This window comes from Pogona vitticeps, chromosome 2 (genome assembly GCF_051106095.1).
Source record: "Pogona vitticeps strain Pit_001003342236 chromosome 2, PviZW2.1, whole genome shotgun sequence".
Classification (NCBI taxonomy): domain Eukaryota; kingdom Metazoa; phylum Chordata; class Lepidosauria; order Squamata; family Agamidae; genus Pogona; species Pogona vitticeps.
Window position 1 is genome coordinate 297,983,088 of NC_135784.1, and position 10,703 is coordinate 297,993,790.

Here is a 10,703-nt window from a genome sequence, read left to right on the forward strand (position 1 = left end):
AACAAGATAAATAAATACAAACAATATGCAAATACAAAATCAACAGGCAAAAATCAATCAATCAATCGAACTACTGGCTAGCTAACCTTTTAAATAAAAATGATTTAAATGACACTGGACATCTCAAGTATGATAGCTAATAAAAGGCAGCTTTAAACAGTTCTGCTTTTACTGCTTTCTTAAAGGCTGTAAGTGAAGAAGTCTGGTAAACCTCTGCTGGACGTTTATTCCAAAGGTGTGGGGCCACAACCAAGAAAACCCAGTTTCTGATGTTTGCTCTTTTGGCCTTACTTGATGTTACTATCTTTAACATCCCAGACTGCTAAGAGCAGGTAGGATAGGTAGCTGCTTTATATATCAAAGTCCTAAGCTGTTTAGGGAAAGGGACGTGGTGGCGCTGCGGGTTAAACCGCAGAAGCCTCTGTGATGCAAAGTCGGAAGACCTGCAGTTGTAAGATCGAATCCACGCAACGGAGTGAGCTCCCGTCGCTTGTCCCACCTCCTGCCAACCTAGCCATTCAAAAGCATGCTAAATGTGAAAATGCGAGTAGATAAATAGGTACCACCACGGTGGGAAGGTAACGGCATTCCGTGTCTACTCGCGCTGGCCACGTGACCATGGAAGATTGTCTTCGGACAAACGCTAGCTCTATGGGATGGAAATGGAAATGAGCACTGCCCCCTAGGGTCGGACACGACTAGACAAATTGTCAAGGGAAACCTTTACCTTTACCTTTACCTAAGCTGTTTAGGACTTTATAGGTGACGACCAGCACCTTGAATTGAGCACAAAAACAGATCAGTCTGGCTGCTGCATTTTGGATTTGCTGAAGTTACCATATTGACTTCAAGGGCAGCCCTACACAGAGAACATTCCAGTAGTCTATTTCAGAGCTCACCAATGGCTGTTATTGGATATATATTTTTTTCTCCAGGTAGGGGTGGAGCAGACCAGTCAACATGAAAAGCATTCTTGGCCTCCACAGAGAGAGTTGGGTCTCAAGATTGTACCCAAGCTGTGGACCTGATCCTTCTGCTATGACAATCCTTCCAATAGTAGGCTCTCCATCTTATCTGGATTCAGGTTCAATTTATTAGCTTCTACCCAGTCAATTAAATGGTACCAGGGAGCTATCAAGGACATGTACTGCATCACCTGGGGATGAAGAAATGGAGAGCTAGAGCTCTGTGTCACCAGCATATTGGTGATAATGAACTCCATGTCTCTGAATGATTTCTCCCAATGCTTCATAAAGATGTTGAACTGCTCTTAGTTTTTAGTTGCTGTTCACTAGCTTTTCTCTTATGGTGTCAGGCAGAGTGGTTCAGTGGTTAAAGTGAGGTCCTTTGGGTTACTCTGCCATGAAACAATTCAGTTTCAAAGTATCATAGCCTGCCCTGCCCTGCAGGAGAGGAGAACCATATTAGGCCACTTTGAGCTTGCAAGAGGGCAAAATAGAATATAACTATAATAAGTAAAGAAAATAATAGGATTCCAACTGAGAAAGTGGAATTGATGGCAATGGCAGGTGTATGCAGGATTGTATTTTTCTTCCCTTATGTTCAAATTCTTGGAAACCCTATGGAAAATATTTTTACTCCAATGACTCTGACACTCTTTCTTGCACCTGTTACCATGTGGTGGAAATGGCTTCATCTAATTTACTCATTGTTTTGCCATTTGGGGAAAAATGCACACCAAAGTAACTCTTAATTATTTAAACTGTTTTGTGAAACATAAAATTAAGACCACATCCCATAATAAGCACAATGAACTTAGCAACAAAGCATAAATAAAATATAGGTTATTATGGTACTGTAATGGGATGGCAAAGAGCTTATAGGTGCTTGCAATTAAATGATCTGCATGTACCTCATTCCAGTCTTTTAACCATTTTCAACTGCTGGGAAGCAGACGGCTTTGCGAGTCCACGGAGAAGAAAGACCCCATTCTGCTTATTATCTTCCTCGGTGATGAACTCCCAAATGGATAATGAAGTTATGAAGAACACAAGGTTCCAATTGATAAACACACAGAGGCAGAAAGGTTGGTGCTTTCTTCTCCCTGACATCGGAAATGGGAAGCCAAAATGAATATGACATGCCTACAGCATCCTGACTTAGGTGATGTCGTTATTCATTTTAGAAAAAGTCCTCAGTAGTAATGGAAAGGCTGGAGCTTATTATGGTAAGAAATCAACATACTGTCATGTGGAGCTCTCTTTAATTTCTTATAGATCTCTGATTTAGTGGGCAAAATGTAACTCCTCCAAGCCATGCAGCCAAATGCCAGCAGAACTCGGAGTTCATGTGGTTCATTTCTTGTTGTCCTAACAGCTGTTCTTGATAGTCCTCCCTGCAGGTATCTGTTTGGGGATTAGTAATGCTTCACAGGGTCATACATCACAAGAAGTGGATGTGTAATTACATTAAACATGCTTCATCTCCTTAGATTCACTTATCCTGAATCACTGGTATTGGATAGATTCAGCAGCCTTTCTCTGTAGACGGTTTTATTTTTACAGCACCACAGATTATCCTTGCAAATCAGAGGGGCTGCCTAGGAGGTGGCATTCAAGGTGAGTTTTGTGTGGACAAAGATGGCAGAGGAGGGATATGGAGATCCTGAAATTCTCACTGGGAGCTCAGCCGTTCTTCCGTTTTGGGCACAAAATGCAATCCGCCACCTTCTATTAGACAAAATCTAGGACAATTCCCATTAAGGAGTACCGTTCCAAGAATACTCCTTTGGTTCTTTGCCACTGACCCCACTGGGGAGGCAATTCTGTAGTCCAGAAGAGGTAATTTTCCCAGGTTTTCCTTTTGAACCTCATTCTTAGGCCCCTAAAACCTGAATGCCAGTAGATAAGGAATGAAGGAATCTTCAGTTCTGCTTTGCCCACATTTGGATTTTAAGCATTTTTAGATCTTCCAATCAGATTTATGAAGAAATTTCTGAATTTGGGTAAGTTCCAACTGAGTAAAACACTCAAACAACAATCAAGTCCCTTAGGTGTAACACCTCATAGCATGGAGGGGATGGTGGTCCACCTGCCTTCCATGCTTTTAACAACAAGGAGCCTGCCAGCAGAAGAGATGGAAAGTGGAATTCAATACAGTACAAAGGTAAAAGGTAAAGGTTAAGGTTCCCCTTGACAATTTGTCCAGTTGTGTCCGATTCTAGGGGGCGGTGCTCATCTCCATTTCCAACCCATAGAGCTAGTGTTTGTCTGAAGACAATCTTCCGTGGTCACATGGCCAGCGCGACTAGACACGGAACACCATTACCTTCCCATTGTGGTGGTACCTATTTATCTACTCGCATTTTGCATTTTGCATGCTTTCAAATGGCTAGGTTGGCGGGAGCTGGGACAAGCGACGGGGGCTCACTCTGATGCGTGGATTCAATATTATGGCTGCAGGTCTTCTGACCTTGCAGCACAGAGGCATCTGTGGTTTAACCTGCCACACCACCACGTCCCTTTAACAGTACAAAACAGAGTGCCAAACTTTACCGTTTCCTTCTTCTGCATAGTAATAACAAGCATTAGCTTGAGTGTCATTGTCATTGTCTACAACAGATCTCCCACCAGCATCACACACTGACACCTTACTACTGTTGCTGGCCCACTCATTTCCTTCAGGAGCTTCTACACATCCATTTCCATTGGAACTATCAATTTTCCTCTGCTGTTGTGACTCTTAATTCCTATAAGGAATGCTTTAGCTAGTGGGCATAGATGTCCTCCTTAAATTATCAGAGCCTATGGATTCAGCCCCATGTAATCTTTTAAACTAGGATGGATGCCAACATATCTTGCATTTAGGGAAGAAAATGATCTTTCTTGATCCCATAGACCTCTATGATTTGCTATCCCAGAGAAATCACAGGAAATACGTGGTGAGTCAATTCCTCTGCTTGATACAATGCTGACAAACTAAATAAGCAACCCCCACCCACTCAATGCTTAGAAGGAAACAAAGAGGGCAGGAAATTAAATTATCTTAGTTTCAAGCATTCCCACTGGCAGACAGGATCCTAGCATTGAGGGTTAGATCCTCAGGGGGAAATCAGCAGGGTTCATCACATAAGAAGCATCTTGTCTATACTGAATTCAAATGGGGTTAGGGGACAAAGGACAAAGTTTAGAAAAGGGAAGAAAGTTTTATTACACAGGAAAAAGCTATGTGCAGATGCTCCCCACTTTCAAGGCACTGCCTCCAAAACTGCTAAGTTGACATAACCCTTTGGCACAGATTAGAACGTCACTTCCCTAAATTCCAAAAAAGCTTCAGCATCCTTGTATTTTGAAAAGTGAAAGGGATATTTCACTCTTACACCTAAAAATATGTGGTAACAATTCAGTTTCCTAATCCTCACTAGGCACACTCCTAACCCCCACCCCACCCCATATAAAATTCTTTCCACTGAGTTGATGATAAAATTGAGTTTTGGAAGGTTCTTATCAAAACTGAATGGAATAGAATTTTCAACCATCTCTTTTCCAAGCTGAAGAGTTACACCCATGGCCAATATAGAGATCTCGTCATAGCTGTCAGTAATGTTACTGTAAAAGACAGGCACCTACTGTATATGAACACACACACGCACGCACGCACGCACGCACGCACGCACACACACTTTGATACACTAAGCCAAGATGTACATTAGAAGCTTTTGGAACCACCGGATGACCAGCTTTTCTACCATACACCCAGGAGATGTAGATCAGGTCAATTTCTATTGGAAATGACAAATGCTCGAGCCGCTGCTGAGCAAAAGGTTTGGCGGTGTGGTTCGTCTTTGCTTCCCTCTCAGGATAACGCGAGACCATAGGTCTCACAAGAGCATCTGGACGAGAGGGCAGAACGTTAGGTTATTTAAAGGATGTTCCCCCTGTCTCTGCCCTCTTCCTTTTCTGGCAATGGCAAAGGATAGAGCTATGCTGCTCGGTTGCTCCCAGCTGTGTCACGGATTGAGGCCTTTGACAAACAGCGCCCAGGAGGAGGGGAAGGCGCATCAGCTCCCTCTGAGGGTTGTTACTGCTGACATTTTATTATTACTATTTAATTTTATGCAAGTTAAGATAATTTGCTCCTGTTGTTTACTATATTATTGAAGCCAAAGAAGTGTGGGAGGGGTGGCAGCGGCAGCAGTGTGGCTTGCACCAACCGCACTCTGGCAAGAACTGGGCTTGAGAGCGTTTTATTTTTTTTAACAAAGAGAGAGATAAAATAAACAAGAAGGGGAAATAAATAAAGGCTTCACTCTTAAGACGGGTCTGGTAGAGGTGTAGGCTTATCCACAGCGAGTCCCAAGCCTTGCTTCAGGTTTGGGCAGGCTTGTAGCAGCAGAGGTGAGGCATGGGCCCCTTGAGCTCAGCCGTTTGGCATGCGTGGGTGCTGCTTGGCTCCCGGGTTGTGAGTGTTTTTTAAAATTTGTCAGTCCCTCCCTTCCCTTCTTCAATGACCGGAGTGGTGTACTAGCCCTTCGAGGGCTGGTTTGCCAGTGAGGCTAGTACTTTAATTGGCCTTGCAGCTATTACTGGCCTGTGTTATTTAAATAAAAAAACAAAAAACAAACAAATAATATTAACATTAACATTAACAACAACAACAACAACAACAACAATAATAATAATAATAATAATATAATAAATTAAGCTATTAATAAAATAAATATCTAAATAATAAATTATAATAAGTTTATTTATTTATTTATTTATTTAATCATTAATTAATTATAATTAATTTAATTAAATAAATTACATTATTTTACATATTAAATTTAATAAGATATATTATATAAGAGTAGTTAAACAGGAGCATTACTAGATCAGGAGAATCTATTAATTAATTGGATAGAGCACCAGCTGGAGGATTTTAAATTGGTATCGATTAAGTATAATTGAGGAAATAAGGGTTGAGCCTGATTTGTTAATTAAATTAATTAAGGACTTGCTGATAAGGGTTGTCAACCCCTGTGACACCTGAACCAGCAACCACGATCCAAGATAGACAAGATGAATCAAATGAGGTCAGCCCTGACAGGCTATATGTCAGGGATGAATCAAGTATGGCAATGACTTTGTAAGGTGAGTCGGCTGTTGCACTGGGCACCTATTAATTGCCCCCCCATGGCCTTGGGCTGGCAGTGGACAATTTAACCCCACAGTTTACACACCATATGACATACAGAGTGGTAAGCCTCCCAACACTACATGGCTGTGTTCCAGTCTGCAATTCAGTGGATGGGGCACACCATATCCTCAGTTTACAGTACTAGCCCAGTTTAATACTATGGCTGGTGTGGGGATTTGACCTTACCCATTGGTTCCTGACACGGGTTATAACTCCGTAACTTTGCGAGCATTACCATACAGTGACTACTCAATACCCTTGGTAGATCATCTCACCCTGACAACGCAAGAAAAAATATGAAAGGATTTTATGTAGATTTATTTGATTTATTAAATAGAAATGTAGAGAAGGATATCGACAAGGAAGATGACAAAGAGAAGGAGAGATGTAGGAGGAAGAAACCTGATAGGACATGGTCCAATTGGCTGCCTGGGTTTCTGGTTTACGCAGGGGTGGTCATCAAGGCTCAGCCATGTGGGATTGTGGCGGGCACAATCCCTCTTTCAATACCTGGATTTGATCTACAGGGCTTATGTAGATTTTGCTGGGCAGGCGTGGCTTCATTATGATGAATTCTTCCATATGCAGAGCACGATTCACCGAAATCTTTGTTAGGATGAGCCCCTGCCAGGTCTTTGGTTCCAGCACATGACTCCAGCCAGACCCAATTTAGGGGATAGGTTCAATAGTGGGCATCTAAATAGGAAAGTCACCCCAGGTCAGAATCCCCGTGTCAGAGCAGGGCAAGTGGTTCAACCCCACCTGCTATGTTGGGAGTACACCTCCAAGGGCACTTGTACCAGGAAACCATGCCGTTTCAGGCATGAATGTTCTGAATGCGAGGGTCAACACCCAAGCACATCATGTTTAAGGGCTGTGGCTCAGTGCCAGAACAAGGGCACTGGAGGAGGTAAGAAACCCAGCAGCGGCGGGGGTACCCCTGGAAAAGGGACCCAGCCAAATTAAGGTTACAGTCCTAGAAGCGTGGCTGAGTAACTATCCCCCACAGAGAAGATGCTAATTACCTCTTGGAAGGCTTTAAGTATGGATTTAGGATCCCGGCAGTGTGTGAGCATAGGGCATTTTTTGCACAGAACCTCAGATCAGTGTATGGCATGGAAGGTGTTGTCCATGATAAGATAGCTAAGGAAGTAAGAGAAGGAACAGTGCTTGGGCCCTTGCTAACAACTGCTTTGGAGAACTTGAGGGTTTCGCCTTTAGGTATAGTGCCAAAAAGGCCTAGGGCGAGTTCAGATTAATTCACCACTTGTGCTACTTGGAGGGAGCATCAGTCAATGATGCTATCCCTCAGGAACTTTGTACCATGTGCTACACCTCTTATGATGAGGCGGTTCGCATGATGAGAAAGGGTGGTGTGGGGGGCAGAGCTGGCAAAATGTGATATAAAATCAGCATTTCAAATTTTGCCAGTCCACCCACAAGACTTTTGACTTGTTGGGATTTCATTTTCAGGGATTCTTTTACATTGATAGAGATTTACCTATGGGCTGCTTGATGTCATGTGCTGCATTCAAACGATTCAGCTCATTTATCGAGTGGAAGCTTAGGAGTAGGGTTGGCTGTAAGTCTACGGCCCATTATTTATATGATTACCTTTTTTGTGGAGAAAGGAATTCAGGAAAGTGTAGATTTCTCTTAAACAGTTTTCAATTAATGGCAGAGGAGCTAGGTTTGCCCCTGGCAGAGGGAAAAAGGGAGGGACCAGCCACATCCCTCACTTTCCTGGGTATTGATCCGGATACGGTGCAGCAGACATCACGGCTGCCCAAAAGCAAATTAGCTGATCTTAAGATCAAGATAGCTGCACTGTTGCAGAAACGAAAGGTGTCTCTGCGTGAACTCCAGGAGATTATGGGACATTTAAACTTTGCTTGCAGAGTGGTAGCACCTGGATGGGCATTTTTGTGCCAGCTTTGCAGCGCCATGAAGGGCCTGCAGTGCCCCTTGCATAGGACTAGGGTTACACACATTATGAAGGAAGATCTACTGGTTTGGGGTCAGTTTTGGCAGGGTTTAATGGGATATCTTTCTGGAGAGGTGAAACTGAGCTGGAAGCAGACTTTCAGGTACACTCAGATGTGGCAGGTTCCCTAGGGTTTGAATTTATTTTAGAGGTAGATGGTGTGCCAGCTGTGGCTTCATGACTGGCATCAGAACAGCATTACCAATGATTTAACATTTCTAGAATTATTCCCAATAGTGGGCGCGCTTTGGCTATGGGCAGAGGAGTGGTCAAACTCTGTGGTGTGATTTTGGTGTGACAATCAGGTGGTTGTTTATATCATAAACAACCTTACATCACATTCAGAACGGGTCATGATATTGGTTAGGGCAGTGGTGTCCAACCTTGGCCCTCCAGATGTTCTTAGACTACAGCTCCCAGAAGCCTTCACCACCACCTCTGTTGGCCAGGATTTCTGGGAGTTAGAAGTCCATGAACATCTGGAGGGCCAAGGTTGGGGACCACTGGGTTAGGGTATTCATGTTACGGGCCCTGCAGTTTAACATCCTAGTGTAGGCCTGACATGTAACAGGTATAGAAAATAGACTAGCTGATGCATTGTTGCACCAACAGATCGAGCTGTTCAGGGAGCTAGACCCCGGAGCCAATGAGTTCCCGGAAATTCTGCCCCCATAGGTCTGGGAAATTAGTGTGAAGATGCAGAAAGAGCAATAGGCTTGGCTCTGGCATTGAGGACACGGAAAGGGTACTCGGCTGTGAGTACAGAGTTCCAGGAATTTAGGAAGCTGGTTGACCTGGAGCTGGTTTGGCCAGCGCCAGTGGAACATCTGCAACAATTTGTCATGTATTTGAATAGAAAGGGACTGGCACCTGGAACTATACAGGGTAGGTTGTGAGCACTTGCCTTTTACACTAGGGTTAATGGCTATCAGGATTACTCGGCGGATTACTGCATTAAGAAAATTATTGAAGGATGGTCCAAAGCGAGGGGTAGAGTTTAGGACACCAGGGCCCCATATCACCTGTATTAGAACGCATTTGTAGGCAGTGGGAGTTTTTCTGTAGGGATGAGTATGAAACGGTCCTATTTAAAGCAGCGTCATTGTTGATGTTCTTTGGGGCCCTCAGGATTAGTGAGGTAGTTGCTTCTGGAAAGAATGACAAGGCTAGGGTAGCTTTGCAATGGCAGGATGTTAGGGTGGAAGACGGGATGGTGCAAATTCTTATTCGACGATCCAAGGCAGATCAGCTAGGAAAGGGTGCTCAACTCATCCTAGCACATTGTCACATGGACAACATCTGTCCTGTGAAAGCCATGATAACATATTTGGAGGTTAGGGGACAAGACCAAGGCTATTTCTTTAAACATGAGGATAATTCGCCATTGACGAAGTATCAGTTCTGGAAATTGACGGGTGTAGCGGTTGGCATCCAAGTAATGAAGTTTGGCACACCCTCATTTAGAATTGGTGCAGCTTCCACTGCGGCAGCCCTGGGCTATAGCTCTGAGGAAATTAAGCGTTTGGATTGGTGGTATTCATCTAACTATCGTAGATACATCAGAACACTCCCTAATGTCTAGGCAAGGGCCTGTTTTTGTTATGTCATCACAGGTCTCGTAGAGTTGGTGAGGTGGCGGCACATTTTGATTTTGGGCCACAGCTATGTATACTGGGCAGAGTCATATGCTGTGCATCCCCATGGGCCTTGGAGCCAGGGCGCACGTCGTATGGAGAGGGCTGCACGGAATGCTGTGGAGCCAGCTATGCAGGGTGGTGACCTTTGGCCAGTCACCACCGGATTTTTTGGTAATACATCTGAGTGGCAATGATTTGGCCAGGCATTCTGGTAAGGCATTGTTCCTGAACGTTTTACACGACCTGAAATGGTTGAAGGCCACATATCCAGCCATGCATATTGTGTGGTCCATGATCATCTCTCGGTTGGTGTGGAGGGATGCCAGGAGTTTTTTTCTCCATTAAGACAGCATGCAGGAGCATTAACCGGGAGGTCTGCAGAAGCCTTGGATTGGTGATTCGTCACCAGATGATCCGATTGGATAGGCCTGAGTTTTTTCGGAATGATGGTGTTAATCTATCCGATTTGGGTTTGGATGTCTTCTTGGAAGACATCAAGGAGGGCTTGCTTGCTGAGCTTGATAGGCTCAATGGCAAGCATGGGACATACAGTAGATGGGCTAGTCCCTATGCTGTGGCAGGTAGTGTGGATAAAAAAGTTTTTTTTTCTGATGAGTCCCATTGGAAACTCAGGTAAGTTAATAGCCCATCGGACCTCCCAGCACTGTGGATCGTGCATTTACAGTGCTTGGGGGGAAAGATGCGCTGGGCCACAACCGGACCAACAGTCAACAAGTAAAAGATGGCTTGAGGTCTGGGGGGTGGTCAAATTGTGACCGGCCGGGTTCTCACTGTCTTTAAGACCACGAGCCGGGGTCTCACCCATTTGTTGATTAAGGGGTACTTTGAGACCTCCCCCCCTTGCCAAAGGATGGCAACATTGAATTAGGATCAATAAAGTGTGGTCCGTGTTTTAACCCATGATACTTGTCTCACATCTT